This window comes from Podarcis filfolensis (assembly GCF_964270895.1).
Source record: "Podarcis filfolensis genome assembly, chromosome: 1".
Lineage (NCBI taxonomy): Eukaryota > Metazoa > Chordata > Lepidosauria > Squamata > Lacertidae > Podarcis > Podarcis filfolensis.
In genome coordinates this window covers 23,764,665-23,791,569 of record NC_139604.1, presented here as the reverse complement: position 1 = coordinate 23,791,569, position 26,905 = coordinate 23,764,665, and the positions used below count along the sequence as shown (strand labels likewise).

Genomic DNA, 26,905 nt, shown 5'->3' with positions numbered 1-26,905 from the left:
GAACCCTGATCTCCCACGTCTTAGTACAACACTAACCACTACACCCCATTGATCTGTTAGGGTCCCAGCTATAACATGTCATGTCCCCTCCCAACTTGCTCTGGTGCTCAGCTCCGACCCTGTACACCTCAGAGAAACTGACATACCTAGCGGAGGCGTTGCTAGCAATCTGTAAACGAAAAAACAGCTACACAGGCAAAAGAGCTTCCATCAGTCTGTAGTGCATGTAAGCAACTTGGCTTGTAGGGTTATCACTCTTCCCAAGAACACTGGATTAACTGGGCAGGGTTGAAAAAGACAAATTAGCCAAAACAGACTTTCAGCTGGTGTGCCATCTCCAGATATATATTACACCCTCTTGTTTACTTATAACATTATTACTTTTGATGCATCGATTCTTGGTTCCGTACAGTGCCATTTTCATATCTGGGGGTCTCTTTGCTGTTTATGTACTATTGCTTCAGTACAAGCAGCCTACTCCTGTGAGGCCCAGCCTTTGGAAAAGCTGTGGGGGGAAAGGGAATTTCTTTGCAGTTTTTAGACGCCTGTCATTTGGAGATGGTGATCTCAAAACGGTTTTGCTGAAAGAAGAGTTGTCTGCATGGCTGATGATGTGTAGAAAAAATAAATGTTCATCATCTGCTGTGGGGTTACCTGGAACAAGGGTCCTCTCTTAAAACAAAGGATCGCTGGCAACGCTACAGAAATGCCTCTGACGTTTGGCTCTATATTCTTATGGCAAGGTCTGTGTTACTGAGATGTGATCACTCAAAGCAGTCTGTGACTCTGCTCCTGAGTCGGCCAACGTCTGTATTGCACAACAAACCTACACTTTGTACCAACTGACATCTTCAGAAGGCTGTGAAAAATAAATGGAGTGGCTCAAACAGCATGTTTCATGCAGAGAATTTCTTGCCCTGCGGTTTGCTGATAAGGGAGTCGTTTTAACCCATTGTTGTCAATTAGTTCCATTATCGTAGAAGCATAAGATTGTTGAGTTGCAAGGGGACTCTAAAGATCCTCTAGTCCAAATCCTTCAATGCAGGAATAGGCAGCTGTCCCATGCGGGGATCAAACCTGCAACCTTAGTGTTACCCCAGCACCACTTTTTAACCAGTTGAGCTATCAGGCAACAGCTATTGGTGAAATCTGCCATGCAAAGTCAATGCTTTTAGGGGCCGACCTACTTTAAGAGCTGCCTCATAGGCAGACATATAGCAGGCAAAGTTTTCTCCAGCACTCTGGCTCTCTAGGTAAAGAAAAGCACCACCTGTTTAATTTCTGCCCGTCTTGCAGGTTTTCATGGTGAAGCAACCCCTGGCAGAGAAAAAGGAGGCACCAGGGTACATCGTTCTAGCCATGGCAATTCTGCAACTCACATTCTTGGCAGCCAGGGTAATCTGGCTGCAGCGAGCAGCAAAGTTGTTTGGCAAAACAATAACTCAGCTGCAGATAATGGCCGAAATCCAACGGAGCCATTTATCCTTGGACAAGGGAACGGTGTGCACAGCTGGAGGTTTCTTTGTCGCTTTTCATCATGTCGTTCCCGGCAACCTCTGCAATTGCTGACCATGTGGTTAGAATACATCTCATGGTGACATACTGTGCTAGTGATAAACTTGGGCACTGTTAGAACCATATAATCTGCCCTAACCATACAGAAGAGTCTGTCATTGGAGTCTGCAATTTAGCCGATGTTAGGCTGCAATCCTCTGGAAACTTAAGGTTCACACTGGAGCATTCTTCTGCGTAAAGATGCAGAGGGTTTTACGGCATGTAATTCAATACAAGCAAGGTGGTATATTTTTACTCTGGAATAGCTTTTTGCAGTGTACAAATGTGCAAGTTTCTGGGTTATACAGAGCTCTGCATTGTTCTGCATTTTAAGCTATTTGACAGTGGAACAGTCTGCCTCGGGAGGTGGTAGACTCTCCTTCCTTGGAGGTTTTTAGGCAGAGATTGGATCTCCAGAGATGGTTTTGGGAAAGTGTGGCTGGTATTGCCACACTGGGCACCAACACAAGGGGGCGCTGCAGGGTCCCTTACAACTCTACAATTCTATGAATCTATGAGATCTGTGTACAGTGATACTTCGGGTTATGAACTTAATTCGTTCCAGAGGTCCGTTCTTAACCCAAAACCGTTCTTACAATCTAATGGGGCCTTCTGCTGCTGCCACGGCGCACAATTTCCGTTCTCATCGTGGGGTAAAGTTCTTAACCCGAGGTACTACTTCCGGGTTAGCAGAGTTTGTAACCCAAAGTGTTTGTAACCCAAAGTGTTTGTAACCTGAGGCACCACTCTAACTCAAAAAGTTCAGAGACTCCAAAGAGATCAGATTAGGGGTGGTGTTCTGAAAAAAAAAGTGCGGGTTGCAGGCCAGATGGAAAGTGTGAATATTGGCTTTGGATCCCACTCTGCTACCGTTGAGGCAATGCAAGTGAATGGGCCAGAGATAGTTTTAAAAGCAATAGAGAACATGAGTGTGCTTGCTCCCCCTTGTAAACATTTAGCCATGCAGAGAGAAGAACGAACACTCCTGAAATGCATTACTGCATGTAGTAATGTAACTGATATGATGCCTGTCAGGCACTGGAGAAATGCAAAATGTTGTTTCAGTAATGGAAAAGAGATGATGAAAAAGTCCCTTTCCACTACGCACTTGCCTTTTCTGTGGATTTTGTCAATTGGGTTGTGTGAAATGTCACTGCACGGCAACTGCAGGCCTCTGAAGAATTGTTTTTTTCTGGTGAATTGTGAACCGAATTACTTCACTGATAGCACTTGAGATTTTTGTGTTTGGGCGGCATGTTGGCCTCGAGAGCCACTTCCATTCTGAGATAAAAAGGGGAGGAAAGAAAGAAGAGAAGAGAAGAGAAGAGAAGAGAAGAGAAGAGAAGAGAAGAAAAGAAAAGAAAAGAAAAGAAAAGAAAAGAAGAGCAGCTTGTAAAGAGGGCACTACTCTTCTTTTTAAGGAGTGCTAAATTCTGTAGTTTAAATTATTTCTTGCTTCAGCTAGAGAAGGAGAGGTGTGGGAGAAACCCTTTGCATGGTGTACAGTTTAGACAGGCTTGTTATTCTGGCTGTGGGGATCAAGCTCGATGTGTTGTGCTTGTTTAAACCAGGGGTAACCAAGGAGATGCCCTTCAGATATTGTTGGACATCAACCCCCATCGTTCAGCCTGGAGGCAACCTCACTGCAAGAATTGAGGTTACAGGGAACCAGGCAGAGGGCCTTCTTGGTAGTGGCACCTGCCCTGTGGAACACCCTCCCATCAGATGTCAAGGAAATAAACAACTACCTGACTTTTAGAAGACATCTGAAGGCAGCCCTGTTTAGGGAAGTTTTTAATGATGGATGTTTTAATGTATTTTTAATCTTTTGTTGGAAGCCGCCCAGAGTGGCTGGGGAAACCCAGTCAGATAGGCGGGGTATAAATAAATATTTCCATCGTAGAAATGTTGGAGAGTATGTTGTTGTTGTTTTGTTTTTTTTAACTGCTTTTAATTATCTTATGTGTATGTCGCCTTGAGATTGTGGTTTAGAAGGCCATTAATAAATCTATTGAAGTATTAGCAGCATTAATAGTAATACCGCTTTTAATTTATTTTACTGTTTTAATATTTTAAAGGGTTAAAATGAATTCCTTATAGTCCTTTGCAGTCGTTTTGAGCCTCTTTGCATGCCCGGATTAGTTGATATGGTGGATTTTTAATAAATAAATTACCTACAAATAGACCACTCCCAAGAGGCATTGTGCTGACATGTAAATCTCTGCTGATGAATAAGGGTAGGGAGTACAACTAGCCATAAAAGTTTAATGTCATAAAACATGATAGTGTGTCAGCACTGTGGAAAGATGCTCTGATAAAATATGTATAATGTGGGTGACAGCATATGCCTAAAGAAATGTTATGCTTTATTTGCGTTCTTTAAGGCTGGCTTGCATTTTCCAAGCCATCGGAGTGTCTAAACTGGCTGCCTTGGCTAAAAGTTAAACTGCCACCAATAAAAAAAGTATGTAGTGCCAGGGAAAGGTTGGTTTTTTTTGTCATTCCTATCAAATCCTGAGCCCTCTGGTCTGCATGGTTATGAGGAGGGGGAACTGAATGAGATCCTGATCCTCTTATTTCTGGGGAAGGGCAGAGGTCAGAGATCTTGCCACACACTGATCAACCCTTCACTTTGCCTCTGTCATCGCTACTTAGTGCTCACATTGGAAAATGGGATAAGGCCCATCATTCCTGACCATTGCTGACTGGGGATGGTGGGCGATGGAATCCATCAACATCCAAAGGGTACCATATTGGCTACCCCAATGTAATTGTTTCAGTTCCCTTGATTATTTTTCATTTTGAACCCTTGCTGCAGGGGTCCAGTTGCAGACATACTGTTGAGGGAGTAAGCCTAAATGGATGCAATAGGGCTTACTTTCAAGTAAAAATGCAGAAGATCGCTCTGTTAATCAGCTTCTCCATCTTTCATCCTTTTTTTCCCTGCCCTACTTCTCTGACCAAAGTTTCCTGCCCTACTTCTCCTTGACCAAAGATAATAACTATCTACATGGGCATTTCATGTATTAGTGATTTCCCACAAAGGCTGAAAATGCAAGGAATGTTTCAAAAAGAAGAGAAAACCACTCTGGCCTGTTTCTCAGCTTTGAGATAGAAAATTCTCAATAAAAACTCCCAAGCTACTTTAAATAATTTAAAAATAACTGGCACTATCATCATCAGGCAGCCAGAGTAGAATGTTTTTAAGCCAGCCTTCCTCGTGTCTCTGAAGAAATGGCTGTGATCATTTTTAACCTTTCATCAGGATAATTGCCAAAGAATTAACAATGATAAAATGATTACAGAGTGTGAGGCGTTAGAGTGATTAGCATGAAAGTGCATGGCACATTTGACTGAGATGTGACCTATATATCCTGTCTGCCGTGCGTCTGGCAAAGGCTGTGGCAGTGAAGTCAAAAAAACACCTGCATGTTTTGGTGGTGCTGTATTTCTTACAAATGTTTCCCATAAGTCCTGACATTCCCAATGGGTTGCTCAGCTTTTCTTCTCTGTAAATCCTTTGAATATAGTACCGGGCTCATGATCCTTTCGAGCTGGGTTTATGAAGTGGTCCAGGATATTCCAGCAACAGGTAAAGAAAGATGAGCAATAGTTAAGGAAGCTCCCTTTCCTTGCAGGGCCCAAGACGTTTTGCTGAATGAGGGAAAGGTCAAGATGAGACTTTCTTCCTCCTCCCACTTTCTACATACAGAAGTTAACTAGACTAGCAGTGAAATCTTCCTTTGGCCATGTTCTCACCATACTGCTTTGACAGACATGGCTTTCCTCAAATGATCGAGGGGACTGTGATTTTTTTAAGGATGCTGAAAGTTGTTAGGAGATGCCCTCGTTTCCTCTCAAAGCTACAACTCCTTTGAGAAGAGGGATTGAATGCTAAATCACTCTCGAAACTCTAGCTCAGGCTTCCTCAACCTCGGCCCTCCAGATGTTTTTGGCCTACAACTCCCATGATCCCTAGCTAGCAGGACCAGTGGTCAGGGATGATAGGAATTGTAGTCTTGAAACATCTGGAGGGCCGAGGTTGAGGAAGCCTGCTCTAGCTCTTTGAGGGTGGTGCTGTGGGTTAAACCACAGAGCCTAGGACTTGCTGATCAGAAGGTCGGCGGTTCAAATCCCCGTGATGGGGTGAGCTCCCGTTGCTCGGTCCCAGCTCCTGCCAACCTAGCTGTTCGAAAGCACGTCAAAGTGCAAGTAGATAAATAGGTACCGCTCCGGCGGGAAGGTAAACGGCGTTTCCGTGCGCTGCTCTGGTTTTGCCAGAAGCGGCTTAGTCATGCTGGCCACATGACCTGGAAGCTGTACGCCGGCTCCCTCGGCCAATAAAGCGAGATGAGCGCCGCAACCCCAGAGTCGGCCACGACTGGACCTAATGGTCAGGGGTCCCTTTACCTTTAACAGTTCTCAGCATCTTTAACAAACTACAGTTACCAGTATTCTTTTAGAGAAGCCACAAGTGTTTAATAGTGCTTTAGAGGCATAGAGCAGCTGTGACCCTTGACCCTGGAGATGGGGCAGAGTTGTTCATTTCACCTGAGGACAGCAGGCTAGCCTATAGGCTGCAGCCAGGTCAGATTGCTTGGCACACAAAATTTTGTCCTCCATCATCTCACGTCCATCATCACCCTCCAGCCACTGCTACCTGAGTTGCCCCCTCTCTGCCCAATGGCAGACGGGCTCTCTTTCTGGGACTGAGTGCAATTTTACGAGTTTGTGGATTATTAATAATAATATATAATAATAAAGGAAACTGTAGGCCTTTCATCGTGGGAATGCCAAATATTTGGTTATGTGGACTGCTAATGTATCTGATGTCATATTTACTGTTGCCATATGTGCAAATAGCTTTTTCACATTCCTGGTTATTTAAGCAACTGAAAGTCATTAGTATGAGTGAATGTTTTTGGAACAGCTAATTAACAAGAACACTGTGATTCAATAGAATAAAAAAACCCCACGTATTAAAAAAAAGTGTTAGGCAAGTCATCCCTCTCCCAACGCCTCAGCAATGCAGATAGAAACTCCCTTAGCAAGCAAGGACGTGTTACTCTTTATTATCTTTGAAAAGATGTTAATAGAACCTTAAAAAATGTCATTCATAAATAACAACTGCTAGGAAAATAATTGCATGAGGTCCCATTCCATTACTGATAAGCAGAATTTGTTTACCCTAGTTATAATGTAAGCATAATCATCAGGTTTTATTAGGTTTTCTAGTCTCTCTTTTGCATGGTCTAATTTCATTACTTCTAAGTACACAATTCAATATGTATTAGAGTGGGTTTTGTTGTTTTTTACTTGAAAAATTAATGTATTAAAATTAGCTTGATAAAATCCAGATTGTAAGACAGACAAGTGTGTTCCGCACATATAATGTATTTGTCTACTTCTTGGACAAAACATCTGTTGTTCTTTTTATATATTATTTACTTCTGGCTATATAACACCTCCCCTCAGCAAGAAAGGAAACAATTTGTTTTAAATAGCATAGAGGAGGCAAGGAAGCAAAATAAATAATAATAATGTGAAAGTTCGGCCATAATAGAAAAACTATCTGGATGAATCTTTGAAACTCAAATTAAAATTAAGCAAAATTTAAGGCCTGGTGCTCATTTCAATCTTTTACGTGCTTAGACCAAAATAATGTGCGTTTTGCCTATCATTTCCCTTGTGAAAAATGTCATGCCAACTCACCATCCCATGATGAGATCTGGACTTACCTTATCAGGGAGCTAGAGAGAAGAAAGGATATAGGGAACCATAACTGAGTAGGTTATATATCTAAACATTTACCTTGTAAAACCAAAACAATTTGATGAGACAGAACTTCAAATATTGTACATGGCAGAATGAGACAGGATTATGTGCGTGAACCAAGAATATATATATATATATAATTGCGCATATATGTGTGTGTGTGTGTGTGTGTGTAACTTAGGCAATAATTTTTACATGCTTAATCATTCAGGAAGTTCACCTGTAAGAATTATTGCAAAAATAATTTAAAAATTTTATCCCTTCAGAGTTTCCCAAGCCACTTAACATACTTCTCAATTATAATGATGAAATAATTCATTTCACAGGTAAATGAATAAAACATTTACTTCTTGGTTCCTTAACACTCCACATGTTCTGCAAGGTAAGCATTACTCAATAGCAAAGCATCCAAAAATATACTTCTCTTTTGCCAGTCTCTTTCCTGATTAAAATAAACTGAAGCTAAACTGAGGAGCTAGAAACTTTTAAAACTGTCCGTGGCCTAATCCACAAAATGTCAAACTTTGGTTGGATCAGCTTCTGTATTAAAATAAGGGGGGGGGGGAGACACACGACATTTTCTTATAGAGCGACGAGCTTTGAGTTGTCATCACTAAAAATAGCTCACATTTCTCATCTTTATATTCAGTGTGTGGGCTATAGGAATGTCTGATTAGCATTAGCAAGTACCCAAAGACTTGGTCACTGCATGGAAAAATGAAAATCCAAGTCAGAAGGAAGTGATGGTTATATATAGCATATATTTAAGATCCATAACTAAATGTTCTAGAAAGTCCAGGTGGCAGGAGACAACCTGATATTAATAGGTCCACAAGAATCCTTCCTAATCCACTTTCACTTCTGCCCTTCACAAAACTAAAACAAACCGTTTGCATCTGCTCTGCTCTGGTTTAAGCTACAGCAAATCTGAAATTGAATATATATAAATAAGCATCCAGGCCATGATCACAACAACCACTTGACTCTTTCTTCGAGCAGATTCTGTTTTAATAACTGTATATTCTATTAAATACCAGTAAACGGGGGCGGGGTTGGATAAATATCAGCCTCTACTTTCCCTTTCCCCTCCATAAGAAATAACTCTCTGCCTTTCCCTTCCAGTCTCTCCAAGCCATGAAGGGCGGCATGTTAGGTGATGTAAAAAATGCTGTTGGCATTCATTGCCATTTGATAGTAGTACAACTTCAATCCTGTATTGGGCTGGATCTAGAAACATTTTTTTAAAAGTATCAGGAAAACGCGTTGTAAACCTCATAATGGGAAATCACATTGCCGAAAGACGGAACTCTGGTGTCATTTAAGACGCTTAAAAAATATATATGAATGTAGCTGATTTAAGAAGTGTCCTAATTCTTTACTTGTGCCTTTCTTTGCTCAATTTTCTGATCATGTCTTAATTATTGATTAGTATTCTGCCTTATTTTCACTCCTGTGGCTGCGCTTTCCCCCCTCCGCCAGATTTCCCCCCCTGCTTTAATAATTTTTATATTTGTGGTTCTCCAAGTGTTTACTTAATTTAATACTAAGAACACGGACAGGCCTGTTTTCTTAGTTAACTGCATAGTGCAGAATTTCTATTTTATTATTAATAATGATGGTAGCACAGTAAGATGTGCTGAATATCTTTTTGTTGCATACGGGGTCTCTGAATGATCGAATAATCATGGTGGTTTGTTTTCTTCTAGGGTGGTGTGCACAGGTCACATAGGCCCCTTTTTCTGCTGTTTGTGTGGTATGCAATGCTCTGGGCTGGGCAAACTGGTTTGGGAATGGAGTGTAGCTGGTGGACAGGTAGGGCTCTTTCAGGAGATCTGTTTGTTGAGCATTCATCCTGATTTGTTTGCACAAAGCTTATGTGGAGGTTTGATTATATCCAGTGTTTGCAGGAAGCTTTTGGGCATTTTCAGATGGCCTGTTTATTTAACGTTCATCCTGATTTACTTGCAGGCTGATTAGACGGCATTCACTGTTTAGGGCTCATCCACACTTTGGTTTGTCCTGTGGTTTCTAGGCTAAGAGGTTTTTATTTTGTCCTCACTGCTCTCCCTGGGAAAACCCACTTTCCTAAACACACACACACGCATGTTCATATACTTATAATAGATAAAATAGTAGCAAACTACCACTATTCCAGCTTTCAGTGACATGAAAACATGGCAGTGAAGAGATGGCTGTATAACAGCTGAGGGCGTCCTGTGGGGGGGAAGGGGGGGGATGAGATAATAGCTATAGTTGTTTGCATAGAGAATTGCAAAAACACTGTTTTTCCCCTCAGGAATAAGTAATGGTTGATGCAAAAGCTGCCAATTGGTGTAAAAGCTTTATAACATCTCTAAAGCTGTTGTAGCAGCCATAATGCCTAGCTCATCTTTTGGAACAGAACAGATTCTAGCCATTTTTTTATTTGTGATTGACATAGGGACAATGAAATGTGTTGTTCCATGCCTATTTTTTATTATGGGACAGGGAGAAAAATAATAATAATCATTCTATGTGCTAATGTGATGAAAGGATTCACAAGAAAGGCTCCAGATACAATTCTGGCTCTAAGACATATAAGGGAACTTTGTGTTCTGATCTGGCAGAGGGTGGAAGGGGTCATACTTCTACTTAGTCATATGGGAAAGTCAATATATGTCGGCCTCAGTTTCCCATCCGTACAGTCAGTGGGAGTGATTTAAAACAAGAATGCTGTAAGGACAAAACAAGGGTGTTTTTTAAAAAATAAAATAAAATTGTACAAGCTAAAAGTACTGTGTAAATGTTTAATAATGGACAAGATTAAAAACCCCATGTAGGATCATACAAGCTCAGTGGAATGTTTAACCATTTTCTCTTTGAACAGCTGAATCCATGCCATATCAAACACTGCTGTCCTTCGTTTTAATAGTGCTCTGCTATGTCATATCAGATAGTGTATTGCTATTGAAGAAAAACATTCAAAAACACTAGTTTCCACAATTCTTTTGTTTGTGGCCTGAACACTCACAAACACTTTGACAGAATAATCCTATGTACTTTATGTTTACATGTGGTTAATGGGGTTTACTCACAGGTTAATACACACAGTATTTATTTTACTTCCTTATTGTAAGCCAGGCAACTCTTTGTTATGGAGTGACATACATATGTTATAAATATACTGGACTCCCCCCCCCTCTCTGTGTGTGTATCTATCTATCTATAATTAGCATAAGTCATAGAACATGAATCATTAAATGCCTTGCCTTTTAATAAACCATAAAGTGCTTGAGTTTGATTAGGGACTCATCCATCAGATACTTGATGGTTATTTGCATCTTGAAAGTGACAATAAAAGGATGAACGCTTGCTTTTTTTATTTGTGAAAATATTTTAGGGTAGCTTTGATTTTATTGCAGTCGTGCTCCTGTAAACATCAATCTAACTGGCAGGGAAGCTTTAAAACAGAGGAAGGTCTTACAGAATATCCTAAAGGTGATTAAACTGTGGATTAATCTAATCGCCTTTGGAAGTTAGTCCACAGAGCAATCCTTCTCAATGAGAATGATTTATCTTTGGCTCTCACAAGCTTTTTAAGCGTTCATGTCCTGAAGGTACGTAGCTCTCTTGACATATCATTGTTAAGGAGCTGGAACTGGTGCAGGTGAAAACTCAGAAGACAGGAAAGCTCATTTTAACAAAAGAAGCTACGAAGCAATGAATGTGGCTGAGGACAAGGCCTCCTTCAACTGCGAACCAAACCAAATCACCACAATGTTTTGAGGTCTGGGTTGCTTCACTTCAGACTTGGGGAGTGTCTTATGACAGAATGTTCATCAAGAAAACAAATTCCTGCAGATAATAAACTAGAATATGAAGAAGCTTGTCTGTCTCCCTGACACGTTACATTTCTAAACACAGGGGACTAGATACTGTTTCGTATATGGACATGTTCAGTGCAATTCAGACACAGCTGAAAATAAGTCTCCACAATGAGTAGGCTGTTAAATTATTTGCTCTAAAGTAGCACTGGGTGCACTGAGTTGAACACGAGTACGGTAACATTTTGCTGCATTGACAGGGAAGGAATATTTTCCTGACTGATTCTTTAGGGGCACTCCACATACAGTGGACGCTTGGGTTGCGAAAGTGATCCATGAGGGATGCATGTTCGCAACCCGCAGCAGCACGTCTGTGCAAGCACGGGTTGCAATTTGGCGCTTCTGCGCATGCGCAAAGTGTGATTTATCGCTTCTGCGTATGTGCGACCGCCGAAACCCGTTCTGGTACTTCCGCGTTTCAGCAGTCCGCAACCTGAAAAAACGCAACCTGAAGCGTCTGAAACCCGAGGTATGACTGTATTATAAAGAAACTCCCCGCCTTGCCTGAGGCCACACCACCACGCATTGCTGTTATGTGGTGAATCAGCTGTGGTTGCCTGTTCTGTGGTGAAAAAGTCGTAAAGTTTCATAGGATGAAAACACTGGTGTGCTGCTGGGCAGAATCAGCATTACCGTGTATTACTTTAACTGCTTCACTACACCTTTCTTGAAGGAGAAAATAAAAGAATAAACAGCTACCTGGTGCTCAAAGGCTGTCAAAAGAAAACAGAAAGGGAACATGTAATAGGTGATAAATAAACCTGCCTAATACTACAAAGAGAGAAATTATGCCAAGAAAGAGCCTGATTCTTATGCAAAATAAGATAATCACTAAAGAGATTATTACTGAGGTAATCCACAAATGGCTGGAAACCAAATAAAATGTAAGGCTGAGCAGCTTGCACCTTCAGCCATTTACCTCACAGTGTGGTTATTGTGATAAAATGGTGGCAGGGAAGCCAGGTACCCCACATTTGGATCTTTGGAATAGAAGAGGGATAGAAATGGCACACATGCATAAATTATTATTAAAATTAATTAGGCTTTTTGTCCCAAAGTGGTTGCAGCAGCCAACAGTGAAACAAACCAAAATATTTCGAAGTGTGCTTGAAAACAGGCTGAGAGCCAATGAAGATTGAATAAAACTGGGTTAGCATTTCAAAAATTGGGCTCTGGTCAAGTAGTCTGGCAGCAGCCGCATTTACATCAGGTGAAGTTTCTGAACACTTCCAAAGGCAGTCGAATGTAAAATGGTGTTGCAGAAATTTGGCCTGCTATGAGTCACACTAGCCACATATGCCCTTCTGAAGAAGGGACACAGCTATCTGGTCATTTATGAGCAAAGCTGCTTATTAAGGAGTACTTGCAACCTATGAACTTGATTCTTCATGAAATAATACTATCCTGTCCAAAACATGGCGCATCCTTCAGTTGGCTTTCCTACTGACCAAAAGCACCTCATCAAGTGTTTGACCCTTGGACATGTGGAACCTACATTCCTCCTGCACAACTTTGTATCGGATAGCTCTTACAAACCAAGGTGAGTGACAACTTACATTTTCTGAAATAAATGCAAAAAAAGGTCCAGAAATTCTAAACAAAAATCTAAATAAATTGTTTTTGTGGCACTAACATCACTTGATTCAGCTGTTGGGATAACACATGGGTAGGCAATCTAAGGTCTGGGGGCCGGATCTAGCCCATTCGCCTTCTAAATCTGGCCTGCGGACGGTCCGGGAATCAGCATGTTTTTACATGAGTAGAATGTGTCCTTTAATTTAAAATGCATCTCGGGGTTATTTGTGGGGCCTGCCTGTTGTTTTTACATGAGTAGTATGTAAGACAGTGGAATTTGCTGCCAAGGAGTGTGGTGGAGTCTCCTTCTTTGGAGGTCTTTAAGCAGAGGCTTGACAACCGTATGTCAGGAGTGCTCTGATGGTGTTTCCTGCTTGGCAGGGGGTTGGACTCGATGGCCCTTGTGGTCTCTTCCAACTCTATGATTCTATGATTCTAGAATGTGTGCTTTTATTCAAAATGCATATCTGGGTTATTTGTGGGGCATAGAAATTTGTTCATTTCCCCCCCTTCAGATTATAGTTTGGTCCCCCACAAAGTCCGAGGGACAGCGGACGAGCCCCCTGCTGAAAAAGTTTGCTGACCCCTGATACAGAATGCTCATAAACATTTCTGCTACTCAAGGAACAAAGTTGCAGGAATGTTTGCAGTCTGTGAGAAAAGGGAAATTGTCAGTTTAGCAGTAACACTGGCCAGAGGGCCAAGAATAGCTTTGGAAGGGCATCTTGTATTTTAAATCTGACCTTAAAAACACAGTGTTGTTTTTCCCCTTGCTTCCAAAATATTGAGTTACATGCTGTATTGCACCTGTAGTTGTGTTTCTCCATTCTCTGCTAGTGGTCAAAGGAGTATCATCATGGGAGGGTGTTTCTAGGACTAAGGTGAAACTGTTCCTTTGTTATTCCTGATATTGGATGCTGCATGTTGTTTAAGTAATCTTGTTTTGTTCATTGTATCGGAATGTGCTTTTTTTTTTTTTGACACGTCATTATATTGCTGCTATTGTTTTTGCATTGTTGTTATGAAATAAGTTTTGTTTTGAAACTCTAGGGACCAACTTCTAGCGGCCGAGATCCCTTCATCGTCATCCCCCCAATAAAACATATGAGGGCCCCAGGGCCCCAGAAGTTGATGGGCATTGCCAGGGCCAGATTTGTTTGATGAGGTCCTAAGCTACTGAAGGTAATGGGGCACTTTATATGTCCAGCTGTCCTTTGTCAACAACAAATTGTCACTTTTTTGTGCTGAATATATGCTATATGGTAATTTATAGACCTAATGGGTATCTTAAGCCATTTGCGCATAACAAAATATGCATTTTATCAAAGTAATTGTTGAACTGAAATGCATTAGTTGTTTTTTATCTTATATTTTGGAAATGTACATCCAGTTTTTCCCCCTTTAACTTTTCTGTGGGCCCCCAAGAGAGTGGAGCCCTAAGCTATAGCTTGTTTACTTTATACAGTACGCAAATCCAGCACTGGCCGCATTGCCATTCAAACGCGGGGGGCTTACCTGTCCCTCCCCAATGCCTTGTTCCAAGTCGGCACCTCTAGCTTGAAACGCATCCCTGCTTTTCGTTGTAAACCGCTTTGAGCATGTTTCTTTAATTATTTTTTTTGTGCGGCAAAGCGGCATACCCAGAAAATGAATGGACGCGAAATCGCGCTTGGGAATGTGCAAATCGGTTTAAAACCAATACACGGCTGCTGGGGGGGGGGGGACGAGGAGGCAGCCTCGGCTGCCCCTTTTTCAACACCCCCCCCGAGTGTCCCTATTTTCCAGGAACAGCCGGGGATTTACAAAAGGCGATTTGATCCCTGAAGGTCCCCCTTTTCCTTAGGAGAAATGTCCCGGGAGGGTATGCCTCTTCCTTTCCCAGAGGGCTGGGTAAGTGGGTGGGGGAGGCAGCAGCGCGCCTTCTCCGCCCGTGCGAGCGAGCTTCTCCTCCGGGAACTGGGGAGGCTTGGCTGGTGCCTCGCTTTTCCTTCAGGGTGGGGCTTGTTATTGCGGTCTCTTGGCCGACCCTGCCTCACAGCAGCCGCTACAGCACCTCGCGAGAAGGCAGCGGCGGCGGCTGCAAGGGAGAGAAATGCACCTCGCCGTTTTGCCTTGAACCCGCGCTTAGGTTCCTCTCCGGGAAGCGAGCGAGCGCGCGCCGCCGAGGGGAGGTGGGCGGGCTCGGCTGTCTTGGCACCAAGCAGCACCCCCACCCCTTTTGTCCGGCGGGGCAGCGCCGACAGGCCCGGGCAGAAGCAGCAGCGTGGCGGCGGCGGCGGCGGCCTCCTCCCCGGGCGATCCCGCCCCTCCGCCTTTTCTCGGTTGTTTCGTCCCGCCTTTTTCCTCGCTCCAGCCCCGCGGCCGACCAGCCTTGCGCGCCCTAGCCGAGGCCCAGGTGAGTCCTTGCTCCGCCTGGCCAGGCGCTCCTCCTCGGCGGCTGCGGCGGAGAGGAGGGGCGGGGAAATTGAGCCGAGCAGGCCCAGCCTTGCGGCCTCGGCAGGCTTTTGTTTCTCCCTCCCCCCGCCTCGTGCGGGGCTGCTGCGGCTTCCCCTCCTCCCTGGAGCTGCGGAGGTAAAAGCGGTTCTTGGGGGTGGGGGGCTCGTGGGAAGGGTGGGCGGATGTGTGTGTGTGTGTGTGTGTTCAGGGCGTCTGTCCCCAAAATGCATGCCCCGTGGGACGGGGCGGGGGGCCGCATCCATCCCTCGGGAGTGTTCTCCTTCCTTCCGTCCTTCTCTCCTTCCTTCTCTTTCCAAACGCTGCCTCCATTTTCCCACCCCAGGTTGACCATTTGTGCCCTGGGGTTTCTCTTTTCGTGGTGGCAGGCGAGGGTCCGCATGCAGCAGCAGCGGAGGCGGCGGGGCTTCTTGCTTCCTTCTTCAGCCCAGCCCAGCCTCCCCCCTCCTCAATTCCCCATCTCTCGTGCACGCCGCTATGAATCAAAGCCCATGTTTGAGATCAGAGCAACAGGTTTCTTCTTGCAACTTGCATCTATATCCATTTATATTATCCGTCCCATGAAGCGCGGCGGGACAGAGTCCGCCTCCCGCCTCTCCGCTGCTTTTCCATTGCTCCCAGGTCTCTCCTTCTTCTGTATTTCCTTTCCCTTCCCTTTGTGTTGTCACTTTCCCAACCCTGCCTTGAGTGCAAGCGGGTGAGTGCCGAACGGCACCAGCCGAGCTCTCTCTCTCTCGGCATGTTCTGCTTCTAAAAACCCCCAACACATTTCCTTCTTCCCTATCCAGACTTTAAGCTGGGTTGTGAAAAGAAAAGAAAAAAACAAAACCAGAGGGAATAGTTGGTTTTGAGAGAAAGAGAGCCTTGCTTCGGAGGAGAGAAGCTTGCATCGTCGGTAGCCTGGAGGTGGCATTTTAGGAGCCCTTCACTGTGACTTGCAACTGATAGTAAAAACATAACCTAGAGCACTATTCTCTGGCCATCTTGTGACTTATGGTGTAGTAGTCAGGGCTTTGTCATCCTTTTGGTTTTGCAGAAGAAATGCATGATTGGCGTGGTTGATTCAGCACAGCAATCAGTGTTGCGGTTACTACTAGATCTGTAGGTTTGGGAAAGGTCCATTATTTTTACAGTTTTGTCTTCCCACTTATCCTACCTAGTGAAAAGGTGGCTGATTTAAAGCTCTTTGAACGCATTCCCGTGTATTGTGTGGCAAATTGAAAGACAAGAAAGGTGTATGTGTGTGCATATGTGTATTTCTTTAAAGATCTGGAATAACACCAGATCTTATGACTGTAATGATTAAAGCCAGGTCTGTGGTCCTTGTCAAGCAGCAACTTTCCCTGTCTCCTTACTCTAAGAACATGTAACGGAGCTTTGCAGTCAAGTGAACATGTAAAAATGGTGGCTCTGCAGATACCTCCTCATATCAGCATTTGTGTTGTAATTTAGTGAGCATTGATTTTCTTCTCCCTTTGCTTGCTCCATAATTGTTGAGGTGAAACCAGTTACAACTACCTTGTTCTTTCATTGCCATGGTGAAGTTTTAGTTTTGCACTAAATAATTGAGTTTTCTAGTTTGCAGAGGGCATACATTGTAAGATGCATTGTAATGGATACATTATAAGAGGAAGGGTGACTGCAGGTTAAAACTGAGAAGCCATTTTCAAAGGCCTAATCCTGATGTTGCATTGGAGATCATACTATGTTTTTGCACTATCCACTCCCCACATATACATAGGTAAGGTTTGAAAGCATATAGAATTATGCAGACCATTATAAAAGTCCACATTGTGATTCCATGCCTTCAATATAACTACAGTGGTACCTTGGGTTAAGAACTTAATTCATTCTGGAGGTCTGTTCTTAACCTGAAACTGTTCTTAACTTGAAGCACCACTTTAGCTAATGGGGCCTGCCGCGCCGCTGCTGCACGATTTCTGTTCTCATCCTGAAGCAAAGTTCTTAACCCGAGGTACTATTTCTGGGTTAGCGGAGTCTGTAACCTGAAGCGTCTGTAACCCGAGGTACCACTGTATGCCTGTAGGCCTTGGGATCTGGTCTGCACCACAATATTGGATCACATTCTTGGATAAATTCTGTGCTGACCCCGACCCTTTTAAGTGTTGAGAAAGGTAGGAAAGGCTTCATGGAGAATTATGCTTTATTCAAACATTTAAATCAACAGAAATCTGAGCTTTTTCTTTTTCTGAAACTTTAGGTATGGATAATTCCTCATTGATTTTGTAGGCTGATATTTGCAGTGGTGCTCACTTCAGTTGCTTATTTGTAAATAGCTGGAGGCATCGGGATGACTCTTCAATGCTAGGTGACCAAAAGCGAATAATCTTGTACATCTCCGTTTGCTGCTTCCAGAGATATCTTTTTTCAAGCCACCAACAGAGGAATTCGTCAGGAAAAGAAGTTATGAGCAGGCAGGGAATAGCAAATGACATAGGGAAGAAAACAGTTGTAAGTGTCAGATATGACAGAGTTGGAGCAAAGCAGTGCCTCTTAGCAAGCTGCAGTAGTTTGTACCACTTCAACCTTTCTGAGCTGCTTTTTGGTGTGGGTGGGTGTGACTTTTTGAGTGGGTGGGTGTTTCTTTGGTGAAGGCCAGTCTATTAGACTACTTTTGCATACTTCTTCAAGCTCGATAAGGTTAGGGGTGCAATCAAGAATCCTAAGAACATCAGGAGAAGCAAAATTAACAGTTGCTTTATCCATTCCTATGGATCTGGGAAGCAGCATTTCTATAAGTACAAATTAGGCTTGAATCCAGGGACTGGAGCCTTCTGGGAGGAGAAACTAGAAGTATAGGCCAAACTGATGAATTTACTGAACAGAAAATTATTATCCCTTGCCATTGTATTTTTCTGTAGCGTTTAACTTTTGTTGCATTTGGTAAGCTTTGGAGGTTTATACTTTGATACAAATCAGCCTTGCATTTAAGCACTTGCCTGGTAACTACTACAGACAATAAGGAATTCCATGCAGGCAGGTCCATGGAATTGTATGCAGGAGAAGGAGTTAGCTGGTGGAGGAGGAATAGAGCGCTGTGTCCATCCTCTATGCCCAACATAGATACTGTGGGCTGCAAGAGGAAGAAAGCCCCTTCCTCCACACCCTGCACAAAAATACAGCGGACTATTTATAGCCTAGTATAGAAGGCCTATTGGAGAATTGTACCTTCTCTTTTTTTAAAAAAAAAATCAGACTCGGTTGGGGAAAAATCATTATTGAATGTTATTCATTTAGCAGACAGACTTTTTAAATGCGTTGTGCTTCATATTCCATGCTGGAGAGCGTCCTAGCTTGAAACATGTATGGAATTACTTTCTATGAAAGGAATTTTGATTCTCATTTATTGAATTATTTTTATTGCTCCTATTTTACAGCTGTCCTCAAAGCTACCATCCTTTGTTGATAACTCCCCAACTATCCTCTTTCCTTCCTCCATAGTCTTAATGGCCTGATAATAATTTAGTGTGCCAGCCCAATTTTACTTAGGTTTGTGGGCCAGGTAAACATTGGGAACCGCATGATTGGAAGCCTTACAGACTGATAGGTGTTTAGTGTGCCCTCTGCTGAGACTGCTATAGACACTGAGTTGTCCTTCTCTAAGATGTTAGTATTTAAACCAGGGGTCAGCAAACTTTTTCAGCAGGGGGCCGGTCTACTGTCCCTCAGACCTTATGGGGGGCCGGACTATATTTTGAAAGGGGGGAAAAATGAACGAATTCCTATGCCCCACAAATAACTCAGAGATGCATTTTAAATAAAAGGACACATTCTACTCATGTAAAAACACGCTGATTCCCGGACTGTCCGCAGGCCGGATTTAGAAGGAGATTGGGCCGTATCCGGCCCCTGGGCCTTAGTTTGCCTACCCATCATTTAAACCCATGATTGTATTCTGTTGTAAAAGTGGACTCCTTGCAACATTAACACATAAGGAGGTGCAAATGTGGCTGTAAGCTGTTGTTGTTTAGTCATTTAGTCATGTCCGACTCTTCGTGACCCCATGGACCAGAGCACGCCAGGCACTTCTGTCTTCCACTGCCTCCCGCAGTTTGGTCAAACTCATGCTGGTAGCTTCAAGAACACTATGCAACCATCTCGTCCTCTGTCGTCCCCTTCTCCTTGTGCCCTCCATCTTTCCCAACATCAGGGTCTTTTCCAGGGAGTCTACTCTTCTCATGAGGTGGCCAAAGTATTGGAGCCTCGGCTTCACGATCTGTCCTTCCAGGGAGCACTCAGGGCTGATTTCCTTAAGAAAGGATAAGTTTGATCTTCTTGCAGTCCATGGGACTCTCAAGAGTCTCCTCCAGCACTAGCATCCAGTTATTTCTGTAGTAAGAATTGGTATGGTATCAAGATTGGGACTAGAAAGCCACATGTAAATTCAAGTTCTGTATCTAGCCCTTAGCCACTATGAGTATAACTACTCTTAAAACCGTTTTTATTGTGTAGGGAAATGTCATGAGGGAATTGTGATGCCTGTGCACCTACTTGGTTTGCTGATACAATAGCAATCCGAAACCACTGATTTAAGAACGACATTGAAAGGGGTCTTTATTTAAGGCTCTACTGCTTAAATTTAAGACGTGTTTGAATGGAGTGCCATCTGTTGATTTGCGTCCTAGCGTGAACTTGGCTTGGAGGAAGAGTTCTGAAGTATTCACTTTCACTTCTGCTGAACTGCTTACCTTTTCCAAACCACGGACTGTAGTTTGACACTCACTATGGTTACCGTATTTTTCGCCCTATAGGACGCACTTTTCCCCCTCCAAAAATGAAGGGGAAATGTGTGTGCGTCCTATGGGGCGAATGCAGGCTTTCGCTGAAGCCTGGAGAGCGAGCGCACCGACACCTCTCGCTCTCCAGGCTCCAGGAAGCTATCTGCAAGCCTTGCACACCCGGGGGGAGTTCCCCCAGGCGCGCACGGCTTGCGGGCGGCAGCCTGCAGCGCGGAGCGCGGGGCGCCCTCCGGAGGACGCCCCGTGCTTCGCGCAGGTGTCTGCAGCCTGCCGCCCGGCACGTAGGGCACCCTGAAGCAGAGCGCCCCTCGCGCCGGGCAGACATCGGCCAGCCCCACAAGCTCGGGGGACAGCAGGGAGGCGCAGCGCCGCCATCCCACTGTTCCCCGACCTGGTTTTGGGGGGGAAATAAAGGAAAAAAAAAATTCCTTTATTTCCCCCCCCAAAAAAAGTAGGTGCGTCCTATGGGACGGAGCGTCCTATAGGGCGAAAAATACGTAGTTTCAGCAAGCCAGACTAATCGCCTGTGATTTGAAGCTGGTTTGCTTTGGCACTAAACATAAATGGTGTTAAACCATGATTCCTAGTTTAGATGTGTGCTTCCCTTCCTTCTTCCTGCTCGAACAAGCCCAGGTTCATTCAGGTGGCATTAAATCATGGGTTAGCATGTTCACATGTGGCCATTGAGTGAATACTTTGGAAAATGCCTTTTCGACAGTAACTGTTATAGTTTTCAATCTGCTGTGCAGCTTTCCCCACCAGTTCCTATCACTTGAGAATCTGGAAGCAATGCCTCGCTCTGAAGTGTAAGAAAAGTTTCCAAACAAATCTGTACATTAAACTGTGAGAAGAAAGCATGGTTGTAAAATTCTAATTTAAATCCACAGGGCTTGAAAAACTGAATCAAATCTGAAAACAATTTTGTCAAGGGACATCAATGTTTCCGCATACCACAACAGACACAGTAAGTAAAACCATTCACATTTTGAAGCATTCTTTCGTTGTGTGGGATTGGCATGGGAGTATAGATACGTTCAAAATATCTAACTCAAATCATGCTACAGCAAGAGATGTATTTGTGTAATGTGATATCTTCTCAAATGATGACACAGACTCCCTCTCAGCTTAAAGCATTTGTTTATGCCAGCCAATGAAATTTACTAGTCTTGCAAGTTCTTTAGTGAGAATTTTGTTGTGAGCAGGTATATTAATAACTGACACCACAATTGTATGTTTAAGAAAGTCCCATTTTGTTCAGTATGGCTTACACTCAGTTTAGAGTGCATAGAATTGTGATGGAAAGTACTTAATGAAAATATGAGGCATTATGTAATGGATTTGGAGTGTAAAGGCACAAAGCTCATATTGGGCTTTTTTAATTCCCCAGGGGACATTTATTTTTCTTCCATCCTTCAGTACAGATGTGTTACTTTTATTTTTAAAAGGACCCTCTGTGAAGTAGCTGAGGCTTGCAGGTAATACTAAAATGGTGGATGAAGAAAAGCCTAGGTATAATGAATTGTGTTGCATACTCTATATTATGATTTAGGCCAGTATTCCTTTTAAGATGAGGAGTTCCTTAATGAGAAACAGTACAGTGGAACCTTGGTTCTCAAACGCCTTGGTACTCGAACATTTCGGCCCCCGAATGCCAAAAACTTGGAAGTAAGTGTTCCGGTTTCCGAACATTTTTTGGAAGCCGAACATCCGATGCGATTTTCGGCGATTGCTTCTGGGGCGCCTGTGCCAATTGGAAGCTGCACCTTGGTTTTTTAATGTTTCAGAAGTTGAACGGACTTCCGGAACAGATTATGTTCGAGAACCAAGGTACCACTGTAATTGTAAACAGGCCATACTGGGAATATGGTAGAATTACAGTCGTGGTTCATGTGGTGAGGCACAACAGATAGGTCCAGGGTCTTGCTTGGTGCATGGTTTCCTAGAACATCCTCTAAAACCTTCTATAGTATGCATGGTTTCTATGGCAGATATTCATTGGAAGATAAGTCAGTGTGAAATGTTTCCTGGCAATAGAAAATATGAAGACCACCTATTTACATAAAATAGCAATAAGAGTTGGAAAACCAGGCTGAGTGATCTGAGGCATTTACAGAGGATAGTATTGAGTGTGCATGTTTTTAACAGTCGTAATGCCTCAGGGATTTTAGAAGATGTCTGGTTTGGACGGACATGGGCAGATGTAGTCATGGATGCAGGAGAGCCAGTTGGCTTTGTTTACCAATGATGCGGTCCCAAGATTTCAAGCAAATAAGTGTTTGGAACATTGCGAAATGCTGCATTGACAGATCACTGCAAAACACGAATGTTGGCTCACAGATATCTAATTCTAGTGCAGAAAAGTGTATGACAGTACAGTGGTACCTCAGGTTAAGTACTTAATTCGTTCTGGAGGTCCGTTCTTAACCTGAAACTGTTCTTAACCTGAAGCACCACTAACCTGAAGCTAATGGGGCCTCCTGCTGCCGCCGTGCGATTTCTGTTCTCATCCTGAAGCAAAGGTCTTAACCTGAGGTAATATTTCTGGGTTAGCGGAGTCTGTAACCTGAAGCGTATGTAACTTGAAGTGTATGTAACCCGAGGTACCACTGTAGAAAGAAGAGAACTAGCATTTAATTTGGATTGTGAAGTTGTCTTCTGTAAAGAGATAAATAGGGGGTATTGTCTTCTGTTTTTAGGTGAGAAGATGAGTAACTACGATTCGGAAAAACTGAAGTTTGCGATACAGTGGCACCTCAGGTTACATATGCTTCAGGTTACAGACGCCGCTAACCCAGAAATAGTGCTTCAGGTTAAGAACTTTGCTTCAGGATGAGAAGAGAAATCGTGCTCTGGCGGCGTGGTAGCAGTAGGAGGCCCCATTAGCTAAAGTGGTGCTTCAGGTTAAGAACAGTTTCAGGTTAAGTACAGACCTCCGGAACGAATTAAGTACTTAATCTAAGGTACCACTGTACTTGCTCATAAATCCAGAGAGAGAGAAATTACAGTAATTAAGCTAAAAAGAGATGAAGGTATGATAGAGTGGATTAAACATCACTTGGAACAAACAATTTGGAACAAGTGACACCCAGATTTAAAGGGTTGTATCCTATTGCTGTGCCAATGGACTTCTGCTGATTCAACAGGGCTCCTTGTTTTGGAGGGTCTCTCAACTCTCTGGATCTAGGGGCTGCAGAGAAGGAGATGGGAGTTCCTTTGTGGAAGCAGAAGACGCAGCAGAAGAGGAACAGCAGCATTGGATACAGTCCAAAGAGCTTTGGGATATTACCAGGGTTAAATATGAAGCAGCCCCATACTTCTTTGGTTCATCTGGCCCACTGTTTGTTTTGACTGGCAGTGGCTCTCCCAACATCTGCAGTTGTACGAGGAACCACTGTATAAGAGAAAAACCAGCAACATACAAAACAAACAAACAAGCCATAGAACAAAAGCAGCATCAAAAGTTTCAAAAGTTAATGCCCAGAATGTCAGCAGATCTGTTGAAAGGCTTGGGAAAATAGAAAGGCACCCGGTACCAAAAAGATGTGTTTGCCAAATGAACTTATGTACATCATCAATTGATGCTGCAGCCATGAGGTGAATACAATGGTGCTGGTTCACATGAGGTCATTGCATTGTGTTTGCTATACAGTGCATGCTCTTGATTCATCTTTGCTACGTAGGTTCAGTGTGATACTTTCCCTTCTTGTGGGAGTTTGTGTGCAAGGCATGTTGAGCAGTATAGAGAATAAAAGGGTCTGTTCTCATGAAAAATTAGTCCATTTGCGGTTGGTTCTTAATTATGTGCCTAGGGATATGGAAAAGATTTAGAAAGTAAGTGAAAGTTATGGATATATTCAGAATGGTGTTCTGATCCCAGTTACAGTATGGACTTCATTAGGCAAGTCTTTTATCCTAAAAATAAAAATGTCCAGGGTTCAAATTAATATGCTGGAAAAGTCAGCCTTCATTATTTCATAGGATTATATAAGTTTGGCTCCTAACTTTTGGTTCTGTGAATGGAAAGAACTGCTTACAGAAGGAGGGTTGTGCTCATGAAAGAAGAGTTGCCCTTAAAAGATTCCTTCCAGGAGTGCAAATCTTCTGTGAAGAGAGCGAAAAGTTAGGATCAAAGACATCAGGTTGGATCGAGACTTAGTTGTGCTTAGAGTAGACCCTTCTGAAATTTAGCAGGGCTGAAGTTACTCATTTGCACTACTGATTTCAGTAGATCTGGATCCAATTATTGGCGTATACAGCAATAGAAATGTAAAGTTTTACTTTGATCTGGAAGTGGTTTGAAATTTAATAAGCAGATAGTGGAAAATAAACATTTTAAGATGTCAGTGCATCTGTTGAATGTTTTGAAGTGGACAAACTTCAGATTTCACTAGGTTGATCCGTGCATCTATAATTATTGGCATTTTGTTCTCTTCCTGTTCACAAAGAACCAATGCACATATCATAAATTTCGTGCATGAACAGGAAGCTACCATTGAGAAAGGAGCTTTTAAAAGTACAGAAGGTCTCTCAGGGCACTAGCTGAATTGCTCTTGAATTATGCATACAATGAAATGCAGTAATAGGTATCAAAACCCAGTGCTGTTTATACTTGCACTCAGCCTTCGTGCCAATCAGGAGAGTCAGATTTTCTTGTTCTGTTTCTGATTTTATCCTCTCCCCCAAGGATCAACATTTTACATATCCCTGTTGAGACTAATGTTGGCCCGTGTCAGAAACAGACTGCTGGACTTAGAGGAAACTTCCATCTGATCCAGCGGGGGCAGTTCGTATGTTCGGGATTCAGCGTATAATCATTGGCTGCAAAAACCGCATTTCATATTGTTTCTGGAAACAGTTGCCTGAACCAGACTTGTACATGATAAGGACATTCAGCTTCTAAGTGGGTATGAGTGTTAAAGCAAAGTTGGAGAACTTTTTTTCAGCCTAAGGGGCTTGTGAGCAACCATCCAGGAAACCAGAGGCAAAAGCGACTCAACATTTATACAGTAGGTTGAGTAGGAGAAAACAAGAACTTTCTATACACATGGTCCCCACCCCTTTTCACATTTCTCCATTCAGGCAAGCAAGAGTCATCATCACTGCTCAATGACTCATTCTAGCCAGGCAAAAGCACTCAAGGGTGTTGGGTAGTGTTGGTTAGGAGCATGTCCTGGGGGAGTCTTAAGGGCCAAATAAAGGCCTAGAGGTCTGCATTTGGCTCCTGACCTGGGGTTCCCCAACCCAGTGTTAAGGGGTAAGGTAAGCATTAATTTTAGTGTGGGTATCTGATCTGTATGTGGAAGAGAATATGCATATGGCTTGGATCTCGGAACAGATTGTTTGGAACAGGACAGGTTTATATGCTTCATTGTACCTGGACAATTATTAGTTTTATAGTGGTATTTCTGAAGACTGTGTTCAAAGCCAATACACCCATTTTCATCTGTAGCAAATATTCATTTACTGTGTTTATAAGGCTGTGTATCAACATACGTTTTCTGGATGGCTTAAAAAGGTAAAGGGACCCCTGACCATTAGGCCCAGTTGTGGCCGACTCTGGGAGTCTGTGGCCGACTCTTGCAGCGCTCATCTTGCTTTATTGGCTGAGGAAGCCGGCGTACAGCTTCCGGGTCATGTGGCCGGCATGACTAAGCCGCTTCTGGCGAACCAGAGCAGCGCACGGAAACACCGCTTACCTTCCCGCCGGAGCGGTACCTATTTATCTACTTGCACTTTGATGTGCTTTCAAACTGCTAGGTTGGCAGGAGGTGGTACCGAGCCACGGGAGCTCACCCCATTACGGGGATTCAAACCACCAACCTTCTGATCGGCAAGTCCTAGGCTCCGTGGTTTAATCCACAGCGCCACCCGCATCCCTTTCTGGATGGGTTACACACACACACACACACACAAAAATACAGTATTAAGATGCAATGCAACAATAAAACAATACAAATAGAAAAATAGAGCTGGGGAAAATCTCTTCTTTTCCGGCAGCATATTCCATGTTTTTACTGTTGTGGCTTTTTTTGGTTTTTTTTTTTTTTTTACAAATATATATCTTTCCCATTGTAACATGATTTCTTGCTGTCAGAAACCAAACTTGTTTAAATTTTTGTCTTTCTCCATCAGTGTATGTGCTTAGGCTTTTATGCTCTCTTTGCCATTCCCCCTATTCAGTCTTGCCCTCTGTTATTTCACCAGGACTTTGTGGCCTGCCTTAATCATTTGGGTAGAAAGACGAAGGTTGAAGGTAGATAACCAAGTAGGGTGATCTGCGTTATTTTGTCATGGCCTTTCATTTTCCCTTTCTTTAAGTACTTTTAAAAGACATAATGTCTTTTGTCTTTCAAGAACATAATGGAAGTAACACACAGTGGCTTCTTCAACAGTTAGGGCAGCAAAACAAGAACAGTCTTTGTGAAATATAGAGGATATCAGTGAATAAATATGCTTATGTAATGGGCATTTTGGCCGCTGATAGAAGAGCAAAAGCCACACAGGTATAAGGGAAGTATTATGTGTACTCAGCAGCGCTTAAAATGCCCTTAGCAAGTTCATTCTTATTGCTCAAACATGCATAAACCGAAAGGGATAAGGCAAGAGAGGACACTGTGGAAGGTAGGAGATGAAGACTCATAAAACAGCTGGGGGTTGGAATAAAATTCTTGCTCTCCAGCCTCTTTCCTGAAACACTGAAGCTCCAAATTTACACAAATAATGTATAAAAATGAATGTGATCATTATTTTGGCGTGTGCTTACTTGAATTTGGGGCAATATGGAGAAGCTAGGTAATCAAGATAGAATGGAGCACAGAACTGTCGTTTAGCAGTATAAAAAATGGAGAAAAAATTTGACTTCTTGCAAAAAAAAAACTTGGAAATTTTAATTGGAGGGATTGGGTATTTAAGGAAGGCACACTA

The 26,905-nt window shown here is 43.0% G+C and overlaps 1 protein-coding gene across 4 annotated transcripts in view; it reads left to right on the top strand.

Moving 5' to 3' along the window:
- The first annotated feature begins 14,652 nt into the window (after positions 1–14,652).
- The window catches only part of SESTD1 (SEC14 and spectrin domain containing 1), a 56,367-nt gene continuing 44,114 nt past the window's right edge, over positions 14,653–26,905 (top strand). For 2 of the 4 annotated variants that reach the window (XM_083629054.1, XM_083629052.1), the window contains exons 1-2: positions 14,653–15,162; positions 20,869–20,945. The gene's annotated coding sequence lies outside the window, so the exon portion shown is untranslated. Of the gene's footprint in view, positions 15,339–20,868; positions 20,946–26,905 lie in introns of all 4 variants that reach the window. The other 2 variants (XM_083629055.1, XM_083629053.1) reach the window with 2 other exon arrangements.